This window comes from the organism of the source record quoted next, unplaced genomic scaffold (assembly GCF_019419815.1).
Source record: "Pyrus x bretschneideri cultivar Hongxiangsu unplaced genomic scaffold, Pyrus_bretschneideri_v1 Contig16, whole genome shotgun sequence".
In the NCBI taxonomy this organism is placed as follows: domain Eukaryota; kingdom Viridiplantae; phylum Streptophyta; class Magnoliopsida; order Rosales; family Rosaceae; genus Pyrus; species Pyrus x bretschneideri.
The window spans coordinates 3714745-3741536 of NW_025999457.1; the positions used below are offsets into that span (position 1 = coordinate 3714745).

Sequence of the window (26792 nt, forward strand, 5' to 3'; positions counted from 1 at the left end):
AATTTTTATTCTGCTTTTGCTTCTACTTAAACACATCTGAAAGCATTCACTTGTTCAATTTATAGAAGTTTTAGTTCATCAAGTTAAAGGACAAATGCCTTTTCCATTTTTTATAATTATCTCAATGATAGTGAAGTTATAGATGAAGATGAAAATTTATACAAGGATTGGTCACCTACAAAAGTTTACGTATATTGACGGGATAATACTTTAGTACTCACTAGTGAGTATCATATATATTCACTTTCTGATTTGGCTCAATCAAAATATGACATATGTTTCTTATTTTTAAAAGTCCAAGAAAGATTAAATAACATATGCACTATTTTTTTTAAAAGCAACAGAAGTTATATAACATGCCTTATAACATCATTGGACCAAATCTAAAATGTGAGTATATAAAGTACTCACTAGTGAGTATCTAAATATTATTCTATTTGACGCTATCTTTACTCTTTTTTGTAGTTTTTCATGCAACTAAGTTGTGGAACTGGAACATTTCAAATTTTTAGTCAATACAGCTCACTATACAGCTATTTGGACCACTGTCCCTTTTTCGTAAATGTGGTAACATTCTTCTTTAAATATATATCATTGTATCAAAAAATTTGTGATAAAATTAATAGATCTTTTCTTAATTGTGAAAATAATTATTATATATACTTATATAGTCTTTGAATAAAAAACTTATAATAACTTTCTACATATCAGAAGAATTTGGAAAGTGCAATGTATTACGATTAAATCATAGGTACACACATTGTAGAAACCAATGGGAATTATTGGTTGGTGAATTTAGTCAGTGCACCAATCTAATAGATATCTAGGACGATTTTGTCTATATTTGAAATTGGAATGGCTCAAATAAGTTTTAAAGAACATCTTATGCAAAATTTTGGGAGCTGAACATATATATTAACAAGTTCTAGGCCATCAAATTAGCCTTAATTTGTTGTGTTCAAGTTGTAGTCTATCTATGTAAGATCCTACATTGCTCAGGGGTGAAGATCCTGTAAGCCTTATATGTATATTCCCATCTCTACCTAGCACGAGGCTTTTTGGGAACTCACTGACTTCAGGTTCCATAAGAACTCCAAAGTTAAACGAGTTCGGGTGAGAGCATTCCTAGGATGGGTGACCCACCGAGAAGTTCTCGTCTGAGTTCCCAGAAACAAAACCGTGAGAGTGTGGTAGGAGCCCAAAGTAGACAATATTATGCTACGGTGGAGTCAACCTTGAAATGTAGTGGAGTTCGGGCCGGGATGTGACAAGTTAAGTTTCAAAGAATTGTATGCGACCTATGAGTACGTAAATCACTATAAATGGCCACAATACAATTTAAGCATCATGTCTCAGTTTAGTCTTTATTTTCAGCCAAGGTATTAACTTTAAGATTAGAATCGTATTTTGCTCTGAAAGTTGGAGTTTGTCTAAACAAGTGGATGACCGCGATATGATTGACTACCAATAATTTTAATTAAGGTGTCATAGCTCAAAATCTTAGACAAAATCTTATTAACTTGAATATTTTGATTGAAGGAAAAAATGTTAAATTTTAGTATTAATTAAAAATTTACTAACCATTATTAATAAATTTTCCTTAAATTATGCAAAGATTAATATCAAACACGGATTTTTTAATTTTTTACTCAAATTTGAATTGTGTGAAATATGATCAAAATTTTTTATTTTTTAAACATAAAATGTTTTATTTTTTAAATATGGCTACGTTTTAAATTAAGAAAAAGGTTAAATTTTATAATAAATTATGGGTATATTATGTAATGACCCATCCCCAATTATTACGATTTTTATAATTTTTAAATGTGAATTTACTAAAATGCACTTTGAGGCAAAGTGTTGACTTTTGTTGACTACCGTGTCGTGTAACGTAAGGTTCATTTTCTTGGTGTATCCTCGTAATACTCGTCGCTACGAACATGTGGATGCAAATGGATCATGATTTGGAGTTATAACGAAGGAGATAATAACGTTTAAAGCCAGGGGTATTTTAGTAAATTAGTTATTTTCTGGAATGCTCTAGATTTCTGGAGCCAAATTAGGAAGGCCATGTGTGTGGCCCAAATTAAAAGGAAGAAAGTTGGGCGGTGGAGATGGAGGATAAAGGAGAGAAAGGAGGGAGAGATGAGGTGAATCAGAAGAGGAGAGATGTGAGGGTGGACCAATGAGAGAAGAAAGAAAGGCGGAAAAGGAGGGAGGAGAAGAAGGAGGGGAACCAGATCTATTCCCCTTGACCCGTGAATCCGATTGTGATCTGTGAGTTTCTTCGACAAAATTCATCGTTTTTCCGACGAATTGAGCCGAAATACGACTCCTAATCATCATCTCGACCTTTCCTCTACCATTTTTACATCAAATTTGAGGAGATTGGATTTGAATTTGGGAAGAAATGCACCGGTGGGTGCGTCGGCTTCAGGATGGCGAACTGTCAAATCCAAAGGTAACTCTGTCACCTACCACCATCAATAGACTTCCCTTGAGCCTAGAAACAAATCCCAATCATTTTTTGAAGCGTCGGAGTCGATTTAAGGACGAATCAAGAACACCCAAATTCAAGGGTTTCCGACGGGTTTTAGTGAAATTGGGGCTTTTCCCGGCCAAATTGGCATTAGTCATAGGTATGAAAACTTACTGAGATCTTCATTTTTGTGAAGTTTGAGAATTTTTAGAAATAGTTGAATTTTTCGACAAGATGGGGCTGCTGACTGCCACCGGCGGTGGCTTGTGGCCAATGGGCCGCTGATGCTATTTTACACCAAATTGATATCCTGATCTCAAATTTGACATCCATATGCCGTGGATTTGAGTATTGTGAATCTAGTTTGATTAAGGTGCGTTACTTGATTATTATAGCAATTGACGATCCGACCGTTGAATCGTCACCAAACTTTGTTATGTTATAATACGTAATATTTGAGGATATTAAAAACTTACGGATCAGGAATCCGACGTACGGATCTTTCCAATTATGACATATAAAATATATGTTCTATTGATAAGAATTCTAAGACATGATTTGATAATTATTCTAGGCGCCGATCGTTCGTGACGCCTTGATGTTGTGCTAGGGAGTTGTAGCGCGGACTCCAGGTGAGTGGGCTTTTGGTTTTCTATATATACATATGTATACTTTACGTTTTTCCTAGAAGTTGTTTAAGATTGAAATGCCATGTCATACTTGCGTTATATTTTAGTATATGCATTGGTGTAGTCATGTATAATGTTGCATGATACTGCAGAGCCAGGCAAGCTACAGGTGAGTACATTATGATGTTGATGATTGTGATGTACATGGTTATGCTTGGATGCATTTGGTACTCATTATCCTGCACCCCGGTGTTAGTGCTCCACCCAAGGTCAGGGCCAGCCTTCACGTGATTGTTCAACTCCTGCACCGTACGCTCACCTTGGATCCAAGGTAGGTGCCAGCCTATCGTACAAACCACATTAGGTGGTTCAGACTCATAGGTGGCTTGCGATACTTCGCATAGCCTTCATTTGATCGTAGCACTTGAGCGTATTTATTTACACCCAACTTGTCTTACAGACCATATTAGGTGGTTCCGATTTGTGTGCAGGAATTGGTTAATAAGCTATAGGTTCAGCTATATAGGTCACGTTAGGTGACTCTGGATGGCATATCATTTTACATTAATTTATTTCAACTGGCTTACTTATTTCATTACTGAGATACTTAACATGGCATATATTTGGTTTTCACTACTCTTGAGCATGATTTCTATATACGTATGTATTATTATGTTCTGGGAAATTATATGGGTTTTACGGCGAGGGGTTAACGTTTTCAAAAGTTTTTTATTAAAAACTTTATTTTTAGGCCCACTCACCCTTATTTTTGCGCCCCTCCAGGTTTTAGCTGTTAGACGTCCGTATCGATGAGGCTTTGTGGCAAATCTCAGTATAGGTGGCTACCTCTGAGGGTATAATCCTTAACCATACTATTGTACTTTACTTATGCTTTGACGTCGCATGTGAAATGGGCTCGTTCCCGCTCATAGCGCACTCTTGTCTTTAGGTACTTTTAGGTTAACTGGGTTGTTGGTACAACCCCCAATGGTGTGGCATTCAGGAGACCAATTAACGGAGTGATCCTCCAGATATGATACTTTTTCCAATGATCTGCACTGGGAGACGTACAAGTATTAGTATCCTTTTGGTAAACCCACAAGTGATTCAAGCCTCTTACAATCATAGAAAGAGAGATGATCGAGCCTCCGCAAACCTTTGATGAAAACTGGCAGATTAATTAAATTTATTCTTATTTTTCCACATCACCATACATTATGGCTTCGTCACCTTCCAAGTGTCAGCCAGCACAACTCGATTCGGAGTCCTAATGGACATTCCGGGTCAGAGTGTGTCATATTATATATAGATTAAAAAAAGTAAATAGATATTACATTAAAAAAATAGACACAAACTTTATTATAAATATGGGTATATTATAGGTTAAAAAAATTGAATATATAGATATTACATTAGAAAAATAGTTACATTTTACAATAAAAGAAAAGAAATTATAGGTGCAAATAAAAGTTAAAAAAAATATAGGCACAAATAGAAATTAAATATATGGGTACAAATGAAAATTAAAAAGAAAATTGGTGCATGATATATAAAAAAAAATGGAACATTTTTAACAAATAATCATATGAATAGTACACTATAGCTAAATTATTGGTACAAATAAAATAAAAGGAATTATGGGTATACAAATAAAAGAAAAGAAATTATGGGTACAAATAAACTTAAAAAATATGGGCACAAATAGAAATTAAATATACGGGTACAAATGAAAAGTAAAAAAAATTGGTACAAATTAAAAAAAAAAATGATTGCAAACTAAAAAATAGGTAGAAATTAAAAAATAGAAATATATGGTGCAAAATTTAGCCATAAGTATAAATATACCAAATAAACCATTTTTAATTATAAAAATTTAAATATGCCGATGTGCAAACCTTTTATTATTAAAATAATGATGTGAAGAAAAACCAAAAACCTTAATTGAAAATTGAAAATGAATAAAGTTTTAATCAGTGATATGAGAAAATGAGGAATAAGTACCTAATTTTTCCCTTAATTAATTTGGTATGTTATGTTCCAAATTAGAGCTTATTCCTGGTATTATCTCATTCTCATCAATGTGGGTTGTGTTAAGAAAAAATCCCAACCCCTCTCTCTCAAAATATACATGTGAACACAGAGAAATTTTATTTTCATTGGTTTTTATTGGGCAACTTTAGTTTCAATGATTCAAGAATTGTTATGCCACGAAACACTTAGGAGGTCTTCCGGTGAAGTGGGGTGACAAATGACAATAGCACACAAAGTCTCCCTACTATAATACGGTGTTGTAAAATCGATGGTGTGTGCAGTAGAATAAATAAAACAAGACACAAAATTTACGAGGTTCCTCTACAGTCAGTGTGACTGGAGTACGTCCTTGGGGCAGCAGTGATGCTTCCATTATAATTTAGAATAATAGGAGTACAAAATAACTCTATCTATTATCCCCTCTCCTCTTCCTCTCTTTTCTCTCTTCCTCTTCTTCTCTTTTCTCTTTTTGGTGTTCATCACTTTGAACAATCAAAGTGCTTTATTTATAGAGCCACTTCAAAGGAAACTTACAAAAGGGTTACTATTTAGCATATGAGTCTTTACTATACACATATGGGTAAACATACCCACTATTTATAACACTCCCCCTTGGATGCCCACATATCAACATCAGTTGACTCGTTAAAATCTTGATCTATTTTGGATGCTCCCCCTGATGAGTATCTCCCCCTGATTTCAAATTATTTAGGCTGATCGTTGATCATTTTGCTTCAGTCTCTTAGCAAGAAAAGTTGCCGAAAGAAGTGCTTTATTTGTTGTTAACTTTCCATATGCTTGTTCTTGAACTGGGTTGGAGGACCTTCTGCTAGACTTCCTCCAAAGGTTTGAGTTTACTACTTTTATCTGGAGCTGAATTTGATTCAAGGGTGGTAGACACTTGATCTTGAATTGGACTTGTGATTTCTTCAAGGGTCGTCTAGGCTTGATCTTGAATGAAATTGGACCACGAGGAGCTTCATGTGACAAGTGATCTTAGGCTTTGTCGGGGATGAATTGGCACGTGTTTTGTTGTGCTTGTCTCCACATGTTTCAATGTATCATTTTCATTTGCCTTACCTATTCCCCTTGCAGAAATGGTATTTTCCCTATGCAGGTTTGGCATATTCTCTTGTAGTATTTGTCCTCTGATGCAGGAGTGGAATGCAAACCTTGAATTTGAATGGTCATTCACTTCTTGGTGACTCATCTACGCGTGGCAGCTTCAGTGTAAAAAGCCAACAACAGGCCAATTATTCTGCGGTGTTGATGACTTGAGACCTAACTCCATTAACAGTTGAAAATGAGTACTTGAGACCAATTCTAGGTAAGCAATCAGAAAAGGTTCCAGGCAATTAGTTCCTTACTGGAAGTTTGAGTGGAGGTTCTAACATATTGCTTTCTTTATCTTTGTCTTTGCAGGTAAGAACAAGGACAAAGGAAAAGACAGGGAGATTGCACGATATGAGATACTCTTGCTTTCATCCCTGATGATATGAGATAATCTTACTCTGGTGTGACTGGTTTTGAAGAGGTATTCTCGGACAGGAAGAAAACTGAGTATTTCGGGATGCTTTGTTGAAGATGCATTCTCGAAGATGAGGAAGAGTTAGGTATTCTTGCAAGTCTGCCTTGTTTATGGAGAACGAAGGTCGACATATATAGAGTTTTTCAATAGCAAGTAGTGGTGCGGTGCCTTCACTCTTGTTAGCAACTGTAGTGTAATTAGAACAATAAGATTTACGCGTTTTCAAATTTGTCAGAGATCCCTGACAAAGTTGCACGCGATATCCAAAAAAACTGAGATTGTGTCTGAAAAATGCCAACGAACTTTATTCAGGAAAATCTGGCTTTTGAAATTCGGAGAGGGGTGCCTCTTCGATCTTTGAACAAGTGGCTATGTTGCCTCTTCTTTTATAAAGACATCAATTGTGTTCAAGAGTAGGCTCAGAAAATTGCTGCCTGTAGAAATTTTCCCTTTCTTGCACTTTTGAGATTTTATTTGACCTCCTTTTTCCTTCATCATTTCTGAAAATGGCTTGCCTATCTAACATTTGCTTAGATTTGAGTTTTAGAAGTGACACAGACGAGCAGCGTCACGATAATATACGGCGCCCATCCTTCTTATCTTTTAATGGTCTTCTTACAGTTGGGGACTTTGTGATGAAGAATAACATTACCGCTATAGTGGTAGCTAGGAATCTTCTCACTCCAAAGGATAACAGAATCCTTTCAAAACGGTCTGATGAGTCAATCGTTCAAGACTCCTTAGCTCTCAATGTTCAATGTGCGGGCTCTGTATCCAATATGGGCCAACACCTACTTGCTCGAACTCACCAAGTTGAATCATTGATGGCTGAGGTGGCAAGTCTTAAACAAGAGATCAGGGGGTTCAAGCACGAGAATATAATGTTACACGTGCTTGCAAATAATTACTTGACGAGCATGAAAAAAGATCTCGACCAGCTACAGGAATCCAAAAATCGGATTCAAAGTGATCACCAGAGGTTTATTGCTAGATTCCGAAGGCAATTGATGCCTTCCTCTTCTGGTATTTTGCCAAGTACTGGGGTGCCACACGATCAATCTCCAGTGCCTCCCCCTTATGGGGTATTACCTAGTACTGAGGTTTCACATGAGCAACCTTTGTGAATGCTTTATCCTGTTTGTTTGTTTTAACTCATATGTATACATATATCTGTAATTTCACGAAGGTATCAATATATAAGCTTTATTTCATTCAATGCATTGTGACAAATACAATAAAGCATATACTTCACTAAGATGTGATACTTCTGGACTAAATATCAATTTATCTTTACCCTAACGAAGATAAATGTTCATTCTTAGTGTCTAAAACATTTGAGTATTCAACTCATAATCTTCAATCCATATGATTATTTAATATCATAAACATTATGGATAAGATTCGTGTTGGCATATTGTTCGATCTGCAGTTTGAGACAATATTTCTCTCAACACTTTATAATCTTTCTTGACTCTTCAGGAGTCCCAATTTAATATCATCAAATCTTGCAAGAGATTTTAGTATGTTGCAACAATATCATAATGATAGTACTCATTAAGGAAATTTATACCATCCATTGGTATTGAGTACATATTTTATGTTTTACCCTTTGGGGCTTACTTCAAGCAATTTGAATCCTTCAGGGATTTTCTACACTTCTTGACACATTTTCCTTTGGGATTTATACAGAGCAATTGGCTTCTATGTATACTTGAGGGATTTACTGATGGAGATATGATGTGGGCGACTCACAAACCTTCGTATATAATTCTCCATTCATATGAACTCATTTATAACCTTGCGTCATATCATGTGAGTGTATTTCGTGGTATTACAAATGCCCATATGTAACCTTTTAGGTTCAACATCTTTTAGCTATTTGTATTGTATTCAAGTATATAGGTCTATTTTCCACATTCTTACAAAATTGTAATAGAATTGCCCTTCTCTATTTTGGCCAATAATTTTGTTGACAGAAAAAGAACGGGACTCAATATCAACATAGCTCATTGATGAATTTAGTAGCTACTTGTAAAAACCAAAATTACCATTGGTTGTCATCAATCATTGATCCCATATTCTTATGTGTATGCACATGCATAAAAGCTTTTCATTTCTTTGGATATCCATTGCCTTTTCAAGGGCATTACACTATCTCTTCCAGGATACTCATAATTTAGAGAATGCGGATCATAACCTCCTCTTGACGTTATAGAGCTTGGATAGTAGTCTCCATTTCTGGGAGTTGAGTCATTGGAGCTTATATGTCTATCATGCTTCATGCATGAGACATCAACATTCCCATGTCTGGGGATTGTCCTTTCTGGGACGTATATCCATGCAGTGACTATCATGCTTCTGGCATGCAACAGTTATGCTTAGGGAATGCAATAGTTCAGTAGTGCCATATTCTTCTTCTTTCAAATGACTAAACCTTTTGAGTCTAAAGGTCTGCCACGCTTCAGTGCGCAACAGATAAATCATTTACTGCCTCATTATATTGTCCAACATGGATATTAATTGTTATAGGCACATTTGCAGTAAGTATATGTGATTTCATCACTTTCGTTGCATCATTAAATGCATCTGGCATGTGATTTGCATATCGTTGCATCATTCAATTATTCTCACTTCGTTTTTATATTGATTGCTTCATGAATCAAAATAAGACAAATTCTCTTCGTTCTTCTGGAACAGTCTTTTCTCATCGTTCTTCTGGAACGAAGTTATTTTCTGTCCCTAACGGCGGGAAAATTGTCTTATCAAAATGATAGTCCGCAAACCACATGGTAAACATATCCTCAATCAAGTTCCAAATGTTGAATGATAGATGGTGAATCAAATTCAACATAAATTCCCAGTTTGTATTAATGCCTTATTTTAGTACGTTGTGGCAGTACAACAGGCACATGTATAACACAACCAAAAACTCGTAAATGTGTAATGTTTGGCTGGTGCCCAAACACGAGTTGTACTGAGAAATATTGATGGTCGGCAATAGGTTTCAACCGAATTAATATTGCATCATGTAAAATGACATGTCCCCATGTAGAAGCTTAGCAATTTCATTTTCATGAGCAGAGCGCGGGTAATCAATTTCATTCGCTTAATAAATGCTTCTGCTAAACCATTTTTGGGTATGGACATGAGAAATATGGCGTTCAACATCAATGCTCAGTGATATGCAATAATCATCAAGACTTTGAGATGTAAACTCTCCAGCAAATATGCATTATATCATCATTTACATACATCAAGGAGCTTCTAGTCCTTATTTAATAGCCTATGGATTGAGTCTCTTATGTCATTTATTACAATTAAGTTGTGGCACTTCGGCTCTTCAAACTTAACGAACTCATTAAGGAACTTTATGTCCGATCTTGAGGATCTAGGGACTTCATGTTTGATCTTTTTGCATGATGGTACTTCGGGTCCAATCATTTTATGTGATGAGGATCAAGAAACTTCAGGTTCTGATTTGATCAAGGAACTTCGGGTCTAGTATGTACTCATCGTAACAAAAAAAAAGTACAATAAATAAATTAAAGCAATAGGCGGTAATTCCAACCATCGTAAATAAATTGTTTTTAGTAAATAAAGCTTATGACAAGGGCTTTGATTCAGCACCATTCACATAAATATCACAGCTTTAAAGCAAATGGTAATAATTCCACCCACTGTAAATAAATTGCTTTAAATAAATAAAACTTGTGATATGGGCCTTAATTCAACACTATTCACATAAACATCAAAGCTTTAAAGCAAAGGGTAATAATTCTATCCACTCTAAATAAATTGCTTTAAATAAATAGAACTTATGACATGAGTTTTAATCCGACACCATTCACATAAATATGCCAAAACAGAAAATGCAATGATTAAGTCCTCATTTTTGCTTTTTCATTTTCTTGGTTTGCCACTTCTTTTGTTTCATTCTTTTTATTTTTGCTTTTATTTCACAACTCTAAGTTCTTTTAGTTACTTAGGAAGTAGTAGTAACTATAAGTTCCAATTGGTGTTCCTCCTCGATGAGTTTCGAAAAAATCGAAACGGTTCCCATCAATTTAGAAGCCAAGAGTGTCAACAACTTATAAGAAGATCAAACTGTTAGATTTAGCTCAAATTTTAGTATGATATGCATAAGTGGATACCGAACAACTTTCGTGAAGAAATAGTTTCGATCTGAGGTACTGAAATGGAGTTTTGGTACTCATAAGGTGCCTGTCTAATTTTTTACGGAAATTGGAAACTGGTTTGGTATTTCAGGCATCTGTGATGATCGCACCATTGGAATTTTCTGAAAATTTGATATGTTGTAGGTACTGGGCGGATGAACAACTTTGAAGAAGACATTATTTCAATCCGATGTTTGCAAGTTAGAGTTCCGAGGCTGTTTACATGGCTGTCAGATTCTTTACGAATTTTGAGTCTGTACTTTTTTGTTTCTGCAAAGGATGATATACAGTCATACAACAACATATATATATATATTTGCTTCAGGAAAATCAGTAGTACAAAGATTTTAAGATGTAATGAAAAGATTTTCTTATCTGTGAGATTCCAGGCGACAGATGTGAATAGGATTTGTGGTGTTGTGTTTTCCACTGACACGAGAGCTCTTCGTGCTAATAACGTGTTGTAAAATTGACGGTGTGTGAATTTGAATAAATAAAATAAGAAACAAAATTTACGAGGTTCCTCTACAGTCAGTGTGACTGGAGTACATCTTCGGGGCATCGGTAGTGCTTCCATTATAATTTAGAATAATAAGAGTACAAAATAACTCTCTCTCTATTATCCCCTCTCCTCTTCCTCTCTTTTCTCTCTTTCTCTTCTTCTCTTTTCTCATTTTGGTGTTCATCACTTTGAACAATCAAAATGCTCTATTTATAGAGTCACTTCAAAGGAAACTTACAAAAGGGTTACTATTTAGCATATGAGTCTTTACTATACACATGTGGGCAAACATACCCACTATTTACAACATAGGGATATTTCTTTTTTCTTTTTAGCATATAAGAAGCAAAATGGGTTGCTTTTTAGTCCAAGGGATTCTCAATGCGGCCAAATGGTGAAATCTGTTCACTTGTAATTAGGTGCTCGACCAATTATCTATCTTTCAAAAAGTTAATTCTATCAGAATTCCCAACCAACTATCGACGACAAAATGAAACCTAAATAGTGCAGTGTTCCTAATTTATGTGTATATTCATATAAATTATGTTTGATTGTTATGTTATTATACTGAATACATAATAATGACAAATAATTATTTTTATGTTTATTTTTGAATCCGATGATTGTATAAATAAAGGTGGCCAAAAAAAAAAATGGTATTGCACCATATGAGGTGGCCCAAATCCCTTTCGTTTCATAAATATATGTAAATTTTCTAAACTGTTGAAAATGTTGATTGGTAGTGAATGCCCACAGTGTCTTGGTGGAGTTTTTCAATGCCCTCTTGGTTTTTAACATTGGCATTGTTTATGACTACACACACACATTGTCAATTCCCATAACAAATTGAAAACTGACTTTGGGAATGTAGGATATCATATTGTCAAAAAGTGTGTTGTAAATTTCAAATGTAGTAATACAAGTTGCTCTATAAATAGAGCACTCGACTGCAATCAAAAGATACAGACAAATATAAAAGAAGAGAATGAGAGAAAAGATCAATAACATCATCTATTCCTCCGTCTTTTATTTGTTATCCTCTTGTGCTATAGTTTTAGTGTGACATTTTACATCTGCCTCGCACCTACCATTAAAATGTTATCTTTCTAACTTTGACCTATTTATAACATAAACAACGGGTTTATAAGTTTGAACCTCGTTGTAACAAATAATTACTCGTACTTCGCTTTCAAATAGGGTTTTTAGGGGTTCACTCCAACTTTTAATTCTATGGCTATTTTTGCAAGATTCCACATCGCCCAGGGGAGTGATGCTTATATGTATATTCCCGTCCCTACCTAGTACGAAGCCTTTTTGGAGCTCACTGGCTTCGAGCTCCATAGGAACTCCGAAGTTAAGTGAGTAGCGCGCGAGAGCAATCCCATGATGGGTGACCCACCGGGAAGTTCTCGTGTGAGTTCCTAGAAACAAAACCGTGAAGGCGTGGTCGGGGCCTAAAGCGGACAATATTGTGCTATGGTGGTAGAGTGGGCCCAGGATATGGTGGGCCTTGGGTCGGGATGTGACAATTTGGTATTAGAGCCTAACCTTGGCTGTGGTGTGCCGACGAGGACGTCAAGCCCTTAAGGGGGGTGGATTGTAAGATCCCACATCGCCCAGGGGAGTGATCCTTATACGTATATTCCCATCCCTACCTAGTACGAGGCCTTTTGGGAGCTCACTGGCTTCGAGTTCTGTAGGAACTCCGAAGTTAAGCGAGTAGCGCGCGAGAGCAATCCCATGATGGGTGACCCACTGGGAAGTTCTTGTGTGAGTTCCCAGAAACAAAACCGTGAGGGCGTGGTCGGGGCCCAAAGCAGACAATATTGTGCTACGGTGGTGGAATGGGCCCGAGATGTGGTAGGCCCCAGGTCGGGATGTGACAATTTATTTTCCTGACGTATTCCCTGATGATTTACCTGGATTGCCGCCAGATCGAGAGATGGAGTTCACTATTGATTTGCTTCCAGGTACGGATCCTTTGACTCCTTATCGAATGGCTTCTATTGAGTTAAGGGATTTGAAAATCCAGTTGCAGGAATTAGTTGATAAAGGTTTTATTCGGCCTAGTACTTCACCTTGGGGAGCTTTAGTGTTATTTGTGAGGAAGAAAGATGGGACTTTGAGGCTATGCATTAATTATAGGCAATTAAATTGGGTAACAATTAAAAACTATTATCCATTGTCGCGTATAGATGATTTGTTTGATCAGCTTCGAGGTGCTTGTGTATTTTCTAAGATTGATTTGAGGTCTGGTTATTATTAGTTGAAGATCAGCATTGAGGATGTCCCTAAGACAACTTTCAGGACTCGTTATGGTCATTACGAGTTTCTTGTGATGCCATTCGGATTAACGAATGCACCAGCAGCTTTTATGGATTTGATGAATCAAGTATTCCAGCCATATTTAGACAGGTTTGTCATTGTCTTTATTGAAGATATTCTGGTATACTCTAAGTCTAAATCAGAGCATGTTCGACATCTCACCTTGGTGTTGAAGTGATTGAGGAACACCAATTGTATGCTAAGTTTAGCAAACGCCAATTCTGGTTGGATTAAGTGGCATTTTTGGGACACGTCATATTTGCTCAAGGTATTCAGGTGGATCCTCAAAAGGTAGCAGTGGTGGAGAATTGGGAGCAATGTCACTGAGGTACGAAGTTTTCTTAGCTTAGCAGGATATTACAGATGGTTTGTTAAAGATTTTTCGGTCGTTGCTTTGTCACTGACGAGATTGACTAGAAAAGAGGTTAAATTTGAGTGGGATGATAATTGCGAGCAGAGTTTTCAGCATTTGAAGTATTATCTCACTCATGCACTTGTTTTAGCACTCCCAAATAATAGTGGTAATTTTGAGGTCTATAGTGACGCTTCCTTGAATGGTCTGAGATGTGTGCTGATGCAACATGGTAGGGTGATTGCTTATGCTTCACAACAATTAAAGCCTCATGATTTGGAGTTAGCAGCCATTATCTTTGTCGTGAAGATTTGGAGACATTATCTTTACAGAGAAAATGTAAGATTTTTACGGATCATAAAAGTCTTCAGTATCTTTTTACTCAAAGGGATCTTAATCTTCGACATCGGAGATGGTTGGAACTGCTTAGTGATTATGATTGCACGATTGATTATCACCATTGTCTTGCAAATGTGGTAGCTAATGCACTTAGCATAAAATCTCAAGGCCGTATTAACGCTTTGCATGCTTGTCATGTAGATCAACTGGAGTGAAGTTAGGGGTAGAAGATCGGGAGGAAGCCTTACTTGCTAATTTCCAAGTTAGACCAATTTTAATCGATCGAGTGCTTAAGGCTCAGATGGATGATGTAGAAGTCTAGAAGTTAATTGAAGCAAGACGTCAGGGAAAAAAGAAAGATCTTAGAGTTCGAGAAACTGATGGCATGTTTATGCAGGAGAGTAAAATGTATGTGCCGAATAATTTGGAATTAAAGAAAGCAATTCTTGATGAAGCGCACTGTTCGGCTTATGCAATGCATCACGAAGGTACTAAAATGTATCATACCATTCGACCATTTTATTATTGGCTGGTATGGAAAGAGAAATTGCTGAGTATGTGAGTAGGTGTGCAATTTGTCAGCAAGTCAAAGTAGAAAGGAAGAAGCCGTTTGGGTTGATGCAACTGCTTCCCATTCCACAGTGGAAATGGGAAAACATTACTATGGATTTTGTGTACAAGCTTCCTCGTACACATAATGGTTATGATGGAATTTGGGTGATAGTTGATCGGCTTACTAAGTCAGCACATTTTATTCCAGTGAGGGAAAAGTATTCTTTAAGCCGATTAGTTGAATTATTTATATCGAAGATTGTGAAGTATCATGGAGTTCCTGTTAGTATTGTCTCGGATCGTGACCCTAGATTTACTTCTACGTTCTGGGTAGCTTTTCAGGAAGCTCTTGGTTCGAGATTACTTTATAGTACAACATATCATCATCAGATAGATGGACAATTTGGTACCCCAGGTCGGGATGTGACAATTTTTAAGTCCCAGTTCAATGATTATTCTTGCAAAGCAACCAAATGAAAAACTATTTAGGCCAAACTGAAATACCATGTTATTTGTGCGTTAATTTGATAATTAAATGGAATGCCACCAAGCCTTAATTTTCTAAGAGAAAAATATTAAAATCAAAGAGTTCAAGTTTCTTTTGCAGGTAGTTGAGCTCCTATACTCTAGGTATACACCATATATATCCAATAAGACACACATACGCATTGTATTAGCAAGATACGATATTTTACTAGTACATTGTCGAAAGAGATGTGCAGATTTCGACATTTGAAAGCGAAAATGTTGAACGCATTGTTTGTTCTATATATATAACGTGGCGTGAAACCCTAGCAATCCCAAAGAAGAAAGACTTGGTATATATGGGCATGGTTTGGTTGGGCGTCTTTTTATTCTCAGCTGTAGACCCTCAAAATCAGTTAATTATTTTCTCATATTTCCTTGTATAGTCGTTAAAAGTCTTGCAAGTCTTCCCAATATTACGCTACTCAATGCAAACAAGATCGATGAACTAGAAAATGGCTCTCAATATGAGTACTCTTCCACCATGATGGATAAATATTATGAGAACATTATCCTTCGCCAAGAAAAGTTTGGTTAGATTCAAATTTTTAAAGCATCTCTAATAATGGGATGTGCAAAATAGTTTGGAATGGACATTTTATATTTTTTTTGTTGGCTAGAAAGATCTTTAATAGATGAGATGTAAAATTTAGAAGATAAAAATAAAATTGTAACTCAAATTAATTTTTATATCAAATTTGACTTTGCATACAACACCAAAGTCATATAAGAACATCTTCAATCAAGAGATGCAAATTTAATGAACCTGGTATTTGTGTCGTGTTTTTGTTGTTGTTCACATTGTCTTCGTCGTGTAACATCCATTAAAATGAATGGATAATATGACCTGACCCGAAATCGATCTATTAATTTTAATGGATAATATGACCTGACTAGTTCTCCGTTAAACAAATATACTTTAAATCGTTAAAAAAAAGGGAAACGATTGTAATCTCTATAACTTTTGTGATAAGGTCAACTCTGAAATTTGCCACCATAATCCCATAAACCATAGATTTAAAATTAACCGTTGATTGTCGTTTACTTTTATGCTCCGTACTTCTCATCGAATTTTGGTTTTTCAAATTTGTTTTTTTATTTTTTTTAAACAAGATATTTTAGTGGATGTAGAAAGATGAAAGATGCGGATTGCTGATATCATGTTCAGATTTTTACGGTTAGCGAAAATATTGCTCGGAGTTTATAGAGTCTTTAGAAACTATATAACATCGATTCATATTTCAGTTAACCGTAAACATCGAAACATGATATCAAAGCTTCGTACCGTTCATTTTTCTGCTTCCACTAAAAGAACATGTTTTCAAAAAGAAAGTCTGAAAAAGAAATCTGGTGAGAAGAATAGAGCATGAATGATGTTGGAACCAAATTTGCGCATCGCCGCGGATTGTGGAGACACAAATCCGAGCAAGCTACAAAACAGAGAACAACTGTGAGTAAGCCTAAGATCGGAGGGGGGAGGGGGTTGGCCTGGATCTCCTATGCCTAAGTCAATAACTATGAAAAAGAGTGAGTGTTTAGGGGTTGTATGCGTAGCAAATGGTTACCTAAGTTTGATGGAGACGAGGTAATTATAAGGAAGTCGTTGGCCTAGGTGTAGGGGTGTAGGGTTTTGCCCTACACGTGGCAGCTTCCCATTAGCTAAGGATATGTCATCTGTGGGCTGGATGAGGAAAAAATTATACTAAGATATTAATTAAGAAATAATATTTTAGGATGATGAAGGTAACATCCTTGATTGATTGTGATGAAGATTCCTTACTTGTTTGGATTGATCTTCTATAAGGAATGTATTAAACATAAGAATTGGTGATTAATCCTATCTTTAATGTTTTTGACTTTTTTATGCCACAAGTAGGAGCTTTGAGCGTAGTCAGCTGCTTGAACCTCTAGAGATGCCAAGCTGCGCGTGAGAATATTTATGCAACTTGCCTATTTAATTTGTACAAATGGTAAAATATATTAGGATAAATTACATTTAAACACCTTAACTTTAGGTCACATAATAAACTCATATCTCATCTTTTAAACATTATAATGTCATACATCAACTTACGAATTCGTAACAATGTCACATTTATATTAACAAATTCATCAATTTAACTGTTAATTGCTGATTTGGTAATAAAAAAATTAATTATTTAAAAAATCAACTTAAATATAAAAAAACTAATCTAAAAAGGGCCCACCATGTCTCATTCTTTCTCTGTCAAGCATTAGAACCAAACACCTTTTTTTGGGTTTTCTCCCTCCAACCTTCTCTTCAACTGCACCGCTGCCTCATTCCTTCCACAACCACAACAACCCATCTCCCTCCCCACCGTTGCCAAAGTCATCAACAATCCATCCAGCCTTCCCCATAGGGCAAAACCAGAGTCTTCGAATTCCAAGTCGAAGTCATACTTTTTGGATCAAAATTCGAGCTCAGGTTCAGAGGCTTGTTTGTGCTCAGGTAGAGGGAGAGTATCCTGAAAGCTAAGCACGCTTTGAGCTAGCTGTCTCGCCGGGCTTGCTCTTGGCACTGGAGCACAAGTGCTCAATGCCTTTTCTAGTTTAAGGTCGTCGATATGGGTTTGTCTCTTTTCCAAAAATTAGTCATGGGAATTTGGTGGGAAAAAGTTTGGGAAAATAGTGTTCGAGTTTCATCTTGGTTTCGAGTGGGGTCATGGGTGGTAGGCGTAGGCCCCACAGTTTTTTTTTTTACATATAATTTTTAAACTTAATTAATTTTTAATTTAGTTGGATGAGAATGTAGGTCAAGCGATTACCACTTCATCATTTAGCAATCAAACATAACGGAAAATTTAACGGATGTTTGAAATGAATTAATAAGACAAGGTATAACATTACAATGTTTAAAATATAAAGCATAAAATTGTGGTTTGACTTATAATTAATGTAGTTTTGTGTAGTTTGCCTAATATATTCCCAACCGAAAACACAAAGCAAAATGGACCTAACAAACTACACGCCAAGGGTCCAAATCATGTACACAACGAAAAATGAACCTTACAAACTAAACAAAGGGCCTAAACATGGGCTAAAACCCAAAAACTAAACAAAAGGGAATGAGGGTAAACAAAACTGTTTTGAAGGGAAATTTGGACAAAGAGGCTATTGTGTGGGCCAGGAGGATTTATTTGCCTTCGGTGTATCTTGCTGGAAAGTTTATTTCAGCCCAAAGTTCTCTTCTGATTCGTGCACTTCAATTCTGTGCCTTTTTTTATTTTCATACGAAAAATACTAGCATTACTTAATGGGAAGTGTATTTCTTGCGAATAATGTTTCTTTATTGTATAAATTTATTATCAAAATTATTCAATTTCGTAATCTTAATTTGGAGGCCATTTTCACAAAAAGGTATTTAATCAAAGGTCTTTTAGTCAACCAAATACATCAAATAATGATATGTTCATCATGAATATGTTATTTAATATTCACATCGACTGTTCTATATATATTTTACAATCTCTTCACAAAACATGATGTGGTAAGTAATGTGTACAAATATTAAATATAATAAAACCCAAAATAATTATATACATAAATATATATTGACGGTTGAAAGTTGACACATAGTAGGATTGAGACCCCAATTAATCTTGCAAATCCAAATCTATGATTTTGGAATGGGACCCCGATTCATCTTGCTTTTTGGATTGGGCCTCCATTGATCAGACCCTCGACCTCGGTTCTTGTTTTCACAAAGTGTATTATTCCTGCACTTGGACCGTTCAGGTTGGATAAGTTGGAACAATGTAAAACTCTCTTCATTGACGAAATATAGAAAAGGTTTGATATACGTTTGACATTCTTAATGATTCTCATTGAATTTCAAGAGGGTCCAAAAAGAATTAGTAATGACCTTCTCACTTAGATCTTCTCGGCTCTCATTCTTATCCTGCAATGTTGCTTGATAATTAAAACGGCCTACTTTTTAGATCACAATTTAAAGATCATCTATATTTGCAAAAATTTAACTATGTTTGAAATCGTTTAGCCATCTATTGGTTATTCAATGAATAAACGAACCATGTTTCTCACTTCAACACTGAGATTTTAACAATGTTAGTCTAACAATAAAATTAAACGATTTTCTGATTTGGTTGATTTTTTACAAAATTGATTTTTGATATGTGATCCAGAAAGTAGACTGTTCTGATTATCAAGTAATATTGCAGAATGAAAATGAAAATAAAAAAGATAGAACTAGAAGATTTAAATGAGATGGTTACCAGCATATTGGGCTAGCACTGCATGAGAGTGAGAGCCGCGTAGCTCTTTCAGATGTTACTTCTACTTTTGGAAGGAGCTTTGGGTTTGGAAAAAATGATCATAAATCAGGCTTAAGCAGTCAAGCTACCTTATGCTATTACAGGATGAAGACTAATATACATATAACCACTCAAAGGCAAAGACTTGAATCTTACAATTATTCTCACAAATCATGATTAAATAAATCGAGATCAGTAAAAGAAAAGTCCAAATATATCCAAGACTTGGAACAAGGAGGCATATAAGCAGGCGGTGGGCGAATGCTGGTTTCTGTTGTATTTCCATTCCTCAGTATGAGCACAGTATCAATTCCCAGCTGGTATGTCTTTCCAAATGACTGCATAAACCATACTCCTACAAAATCATAACCAGTTATTTTCGTGGTTGCTCTAAATTAATCACCTTATACCTCAAACGTGTAATGCACGTTACTTAGGCAGCTATAAAAGTAAGAGTGTGATACTATCACAATACGTCGATCCAACCATATTATAACATGTTGAGTATTTATTATTAGACCATAAAATATGGCCGTTCGCCAGTAGAAAGGCCATGCATGTGACATTGTGATGGTTGTTGTGCTCAAAATTATAGAATTTACCAAGATTATCGGCTGTAAATCTGATTGTTGCCCATCCATTCTTTGGAACTCCGATGGTGTTAACTTCTGGGGGATCAACCAAATTGTAGGTCTTGGGTGATGTTGTCCTGTCAAAATTTCCGGAACCAGTTGCGACCAAATAGAAGCTGAAACCATGGAGATGCATTGGATGGTTCTCAGGTGCGATGATGTTGGTTCCTTGGAAGATGATCTCAACTCCTGCACCATATTTGATCATCCTCACCCTCGTCCCAAAGTTCGGATATATTGTGTTGTTACCCACGTCTCCAGTGTAGTTGAAAGGATTAGGCAGCCTGTTTGGGAAACTAGTTGTGTAAACTCCATTGTCGCTTCCCCTGTACAAACGAAGTACGGTCAAGTTTTTTTTGTTAGGAATAAATAAGGTTAATTAATCAAAATCTTAATTGAAAGTATTGGAGTTTTACTTTGGTGTCTCTCCATTTCTTATGAGACTAGTGACTTCCATCGTTCAGTGACCATAATATAATTTAGACTCCAATGCACATTACAAAAGTATTATTATCGTTCAAATTGCAACTACAAGGGATAATTGTAATTTTTTGGCGTACTCGAACATGGTCACGTGACGCTACTATTTCATTTAAATTATATCCCCTAAATATGTGTTCTATTAACATACCCTAAAAATGAAAAATATCAACTATGTCTACTGTTATTATAACATGTAGAATGATACAAAATTGGGTTTGTGCCGCTGTACCAGCCATAAAAATAGCAGCATTAGTAACTATCATAATAGAAATGGCAAAGCAAAAAAAAGAAAATTGTCAGATAGAAATATCAAAATTACCAATAATTGTTTTATTGAAGAAAAATATTTGAACGGACCGATAATGTGCTTGCAGTATATCAATAGATGGTGTCAGGAAACTGACATTGTTTAAGCTTGCAGCAAGCGCATTTCCATCAGGGCCTTGACATGAAGAATTAGCACAAATTCTTTCATTGATTGCAACAGTCATATAGATCCTGGAATGAATTTCTAGTGGGACATCAATAGGGTGCTCTTTGCTTGCCAAGGCCCTGATTTGGTTAGTGAAGTTATCAGCAGCTGTTTCATCGGCTTCCGCCGGAAGAGTTGGAAAAGGAATGATGGATGGGGTGCTGTAAGTTGCCGTTGCATTGAACAATTGCACTGGTGGTGCTGTTGTTATATGAAACATTAGTTCCATCCATAAAAGGATGAGAAGCCATACTGGCTGGGATGTTGGTTTGCGGTCACTAAAATGTCCATGGTTTGGGCTCGAGTTATCATGATGTAAGAGGTGGTTATTGGTTTTATGTATGAAGCGTCTTGTGCTACGACTGTGAGGGTGTGGTTCGCGATGGCAAAGAACTGTTCTTCGTTCATCACGGCGTTGATTACCTTGAGAAGATAGGTCTTACCGTAATCAACTATCCATCGGTATGTTGTCTCTGCATGTAACACAAAATCCATTAATTATTACTTGTTTTACACAAATCACTACAAACCCGGCCTAACAAATGAATGATGCCTGTGAAAGTTTGTGTTGGTTGCAGAAATAAATTATATTTAGAAGGAATCAAAGCACACTTCCATGCAATGAATTTCCTGTCCATATATTTTTATTCTATTATGGAAGAAATAAAGATGTCTCTACAAGTTTTTAAGAAATTTGATAGTCTTTTTTATAAGATGGTTTTTTGATTAAGCAAAGATGTTAGATCTAGCGTGAACTGCTGAGTAATACGGAAGATTATAGTTATAATTGAATTGAGAAAATATTATTTTTCATTTTATAAAAAATCATTGTAGTTGTCAACAATTCAAAGTAAACAAGGAAAACCAGATGCATCGAATATAAATTGTCATTTCGTACCAGAAAAAAAAGAAGAAAAAAGAATAATGATTTTCCATCGTTTTCTTGGAGATTAATACGTTTTGTTAACTACAAGTCAGAAAAGCCAAAACCCATCCCTTTCTTTCTATGTTATTCTATTACATAGACACCATTGAGTCTTCATCATCCACGCGGATCGTTGTATATATTAAGGGAAGTGTTATTAGCACGTCAAAAATCTTATTTTACAGTCCTCACAAGTGTATGTTTTTTTCTTAATATAGAAAGTTTGGAGTGTAGAATGAGTTTTTGGAGTGCTAATAACAATTCTCATTATTGAACTACATTAAGTTAATTGGATCTTTAATTAGTCTTACCATTGGAACTACTATACAAATCTCCGGGCTGTCCATTAATTGTGAAGGCATCTGAAATGTTTGGTCGCCACCTGTAGCGAGAGCCTCTTCTATTATTTCCATCACATCTCCCTTGAACCATGATCCTGCCAAATTAGATACTTAGTATTAATATAATATGTACAAGTTAATAATTTACGTACTCTTAGAATAAATCCGTACGATGTAATATTTTTGCCCCCACAAAGCCACTATAGTCGTTTATTTATTTATTTATTTTTTGTCAAAATAAAATGTTAGCTTGCGTGTTCACACAGTATGGAAACTTGCAAAAATGGAAAGGGGCCGCGTTCCAGAGTTTGAAAATACAACCCCTTTTGTCTTTTTACTTCTCTATGCCCATCATGTATTAATATTGAAAATACGGACAATTTTGATTCTGTATATGACACCAAAAATACACTGTTCTAATTTTTGTTTTACATATTTTTGGTTAGGGAAAGATTTTTTTGTATATCCGGAAGATTGACAAAGAATATGCTATCGGCTTACCATATACTTTAAAGTTGAACGTATATAAAAAAGTTGAGGTTTCACCATAAAATAGTTAACAATATTGAATGTTTCTTTTTATCTAAAGTAATGCTAAGTAGATTAAATCTTTCAACTAAATTTATAAATTATATGATGTGTCACTAATAATAAATAAAGACGTTAATCAACATTTAAATTTTAACAACCACGTCATATGCTTTACAAAATTTGGTCTCCCTAACATTACCCTTTCATCTAACGGAATTCACACTCAAAACAATATTAACCACCTTAATATAATTGAGAATATTTTTGCTTACCAGTCTAATTATCACTGTTATATATATGAGTTTAAGTTTTAAAATCAGTATAGTGGATAGAAACAAATTTCAAAATCTAATTTGCAACACAATCACATTGTAGTTAGATGTAGCAAACCAACCTATTAAGTTGTTAACAGGTCCCTGTTAAGATCCGTTTAATTGGATATCATCATAACATAGAGTTGAGATTGGTATTGATGATGATGATGATGTAAGGTAAAATCAAACCAAAATAGATTTTAATGAGTACCCGTTAATAATCCAATCAATTGATTAACCATCCGACTAATTATGGCATGTCCAACAATCATGCAAAAGCAAGAAAGAAAGACTACAAATAACGATTTTTGGATGTTCAATGGATCCTCAAATTAAAAGTTTATTCAATGGATCCTGAGAATAAAAGATGACCTTACAACGATGAATATAATAAAGAAAGACAATGAGAGTCTCTTTTGGAAGGGCTATAACTTATAAGTGATGAGACTGACGACTACTTAACCACTAAACAGTACACGCATTCCATCCCAAATCCCAATTATGTCATTCTTCCAATCATGTGATGTTCTATAAGTGATGAGACCATATAGCTCTGATATGATTACTTAACCACTACACCTCCAGATCCCACAATACGCAAAGTAACCTACGTCGAGGTTGGAATATAAATAAATCTTATCATTTTATGTTCACTAGGATACTTTCAATTAATAATTAATCAATAAAATTATTTAGAAATACAAAACTAATTACCTTCATAAGATGTTACCGGCTATTGTATTTTGGATTCACCTGTATTAAAACTAGAATCTAGCAAGGGTATATTCATTTGTTTAATATATTCATTATTTAACGCTCATATATGCAACTAAAAGAGAAAATATATTATATCTGACTATATTTGACCTTTAAATTGTTCATGTATTAAGTAATTGCATGTATTGTGATCATTAGTTCAATCCACAATTTATGTGCCTGAACGGCACAAGTATAACTGAATAGTTAAAGAATTAGGGGTGTGCTATCCACACGATCCTTGTTAATTTATATATGTTGATTGTCTTCAATTCATCCGATCCAACGGCCGAAAATTAGAAGGGTGTGTGAAAAATAAAATGAGATGTGTGATATCACACACTCAGAATTAATAGATATGAAAACTAATGGAAGTACCTAGAATAACTGTTTCTTGTGCATCTGGTGTTGCAAATGGATAAGTGGTGCCGGCAGCCGGTAGAATAATGATTGCACCATGGACGGTGGTGCACGTCCAGTCACTATGAGCATGCCACCGTAATGTTCCTTCTTCACTGGAGAATATAACTTCGAATGTGAAGTTTGTTCCTGATTGAATAAGACATTAAGTGATATTCTCAGGTCCATCTGACCATGAATTTCTTGGTTGCTTCACTCCACGCCCATACAAATTAAACAACAAATTGAGCAGTCAATTATGTATTTATTTAGAAACCAAAAACAGACCAAGCTAAAAGCCATATACAAATTCCTTTACGGACGCACAACAATACATTAATGAATAAAAAACTATTGATTGGAATTTCACCTAACCTATACAAAAGTCGGAAGACCCAAATTTAAGGTTTTCCTTCACACTCCAATCCTCAGTCTCTTTATTTTGTATGGAATGATATCGGGTGGGGGAATAAAGTCCTATTCAACTTGTTATTCATGATATTCGAATTTAAAATTTTTCACTTACAAGTGAAGATGAATATCACAACCTTCTTACTATTTAGTTGCTTAGTCTTTAATTGTTAACGCTGGGCTGTAATTAGCTAGGGGAGACTACGAGCGAGTTTACCAGTGAAGGGTGACACCGTAATATCCTTGGTTGTGAACATTGATAAAAGCCGTGTCTCCTCTGTGAACAGTGATGGTTGGTCCCGGAAGAGTTCCATTCACAGTTAAGATACTCTTTGTACTACAAAGCCTTGTAAAGTTTGTTACTTGCAGCCGCACAATATCACAGGAACAAGCCAATAACACATGGATGAGTGAAATACCCAGAATAGACCCGTGATGATATATATTCATACATCCACATATTTACAATAAGAGGTAAGGAAACTAGACAAATGATACTAATTTGGTTCGAACTCGGCTTCGACGAGAATCAAATATATGCTCTCAAAATGAGACAAGTTGGCATGCAGCGTCTGTGGAAAACACTTACAACGAAATCATAATAATGGATAGCGCCATTAGCCTTGCTCAGGAAAATGAACCCTACAAGAGCTAAGACCAGGAAACCCATGTTTTTACAGTTGCCCATTTTCAGATGTTTGTCTGAAAACTAACTTCCCACCCTGTGTCCTTCAGGTCGCCCTTGAGATGTTGTGCGAGTAGGATCTCCGCTCGACCGCAATTTATAGAATAAGACTTCGTAGCAAGTTGCTCCTTTGACTAGTAGATACGACTCCTTCGCACCTGATTGGACATTTCAATTTATGTGCCTAACAAACATACAAATAAAAAAAATAAAAAAATATTCCCACAAACACATGAAAAACGAAGTATATATGCCTAAAGGAAAACATAGGTGCTAGTTCAACGCAACTATGCTTTGTGATACTTGGTAACTTTAGGCACTAATACTTGAATTCCACACAAAACTGACATGACATACTAACAAAATTAAAAATATGAGAACTGTTATTAGCATTCTAAAAATTTCATTTTAGATTCCTCACAAGTGTATTTTTCTTTCTAATTATGGAAACTTTGGAGTGCTAAATGAGATTTTTGAACTGCTAATAACAATTTCTAAAAATATAGGGGGTGTACTATCCACACCCCCTTTTACTTCCTACACACTTTTTTAATTTGTTACCGTTGGATTGACTGAATTAAAGAAAATCAAATGACAAAAAATTAACAAAGAATGTGTGAGAAGTAAAATGAGATGTGTAAATAGCACACCCCAAAATATATATTCCAGTACATGCCAATCAAATAATAATTAACTAGAATAATTTAACAGGGTAAATATGTTCAACCCCTGGTGTTGCACGAAGAAGTTAATTAATGATGTAAGAATATCGTTTCCATTTTTGTTCCATTTCTTGGTACTAGCCTCTCGTCACAAGCTCATGGGTATGACAATTTGCACTTATATTGTCACATCCCGGCCCGGGCGGGACCACTTTTCCGGCCCGATTCCACCGTAGCACACCCTCACGGTTTTGTTTCTAAGAACTCACACGAGAACTTCCCATTGGATCACCCATCATGGGAATGCTCTCGCACGCTACTCGCTTAACTTCGGAGTTCCGATGGAACCCGAAGCCAGTGAGCTCCTAAAAGGCCTCGTGCTAGGTAGAGATGAGAATATATGTATAAGGATCACACCCCTGGGTGATGTGGGATGTCACAATCCACCCCCC

At 35.6% G+C, this 26792-nt stretch overlaps 1 pseudogene; it reads right to left on the reverse strand.

The window, feature by feature from the left end:
* Positions 1-19774: 19774 nt before the first annotated feature.
* Positions 19775-25952, reverse strand: LOC125475805 (annotated as a pseudogene).
* Positions 25953-26792: the final 840 nt, after the last annotated feature.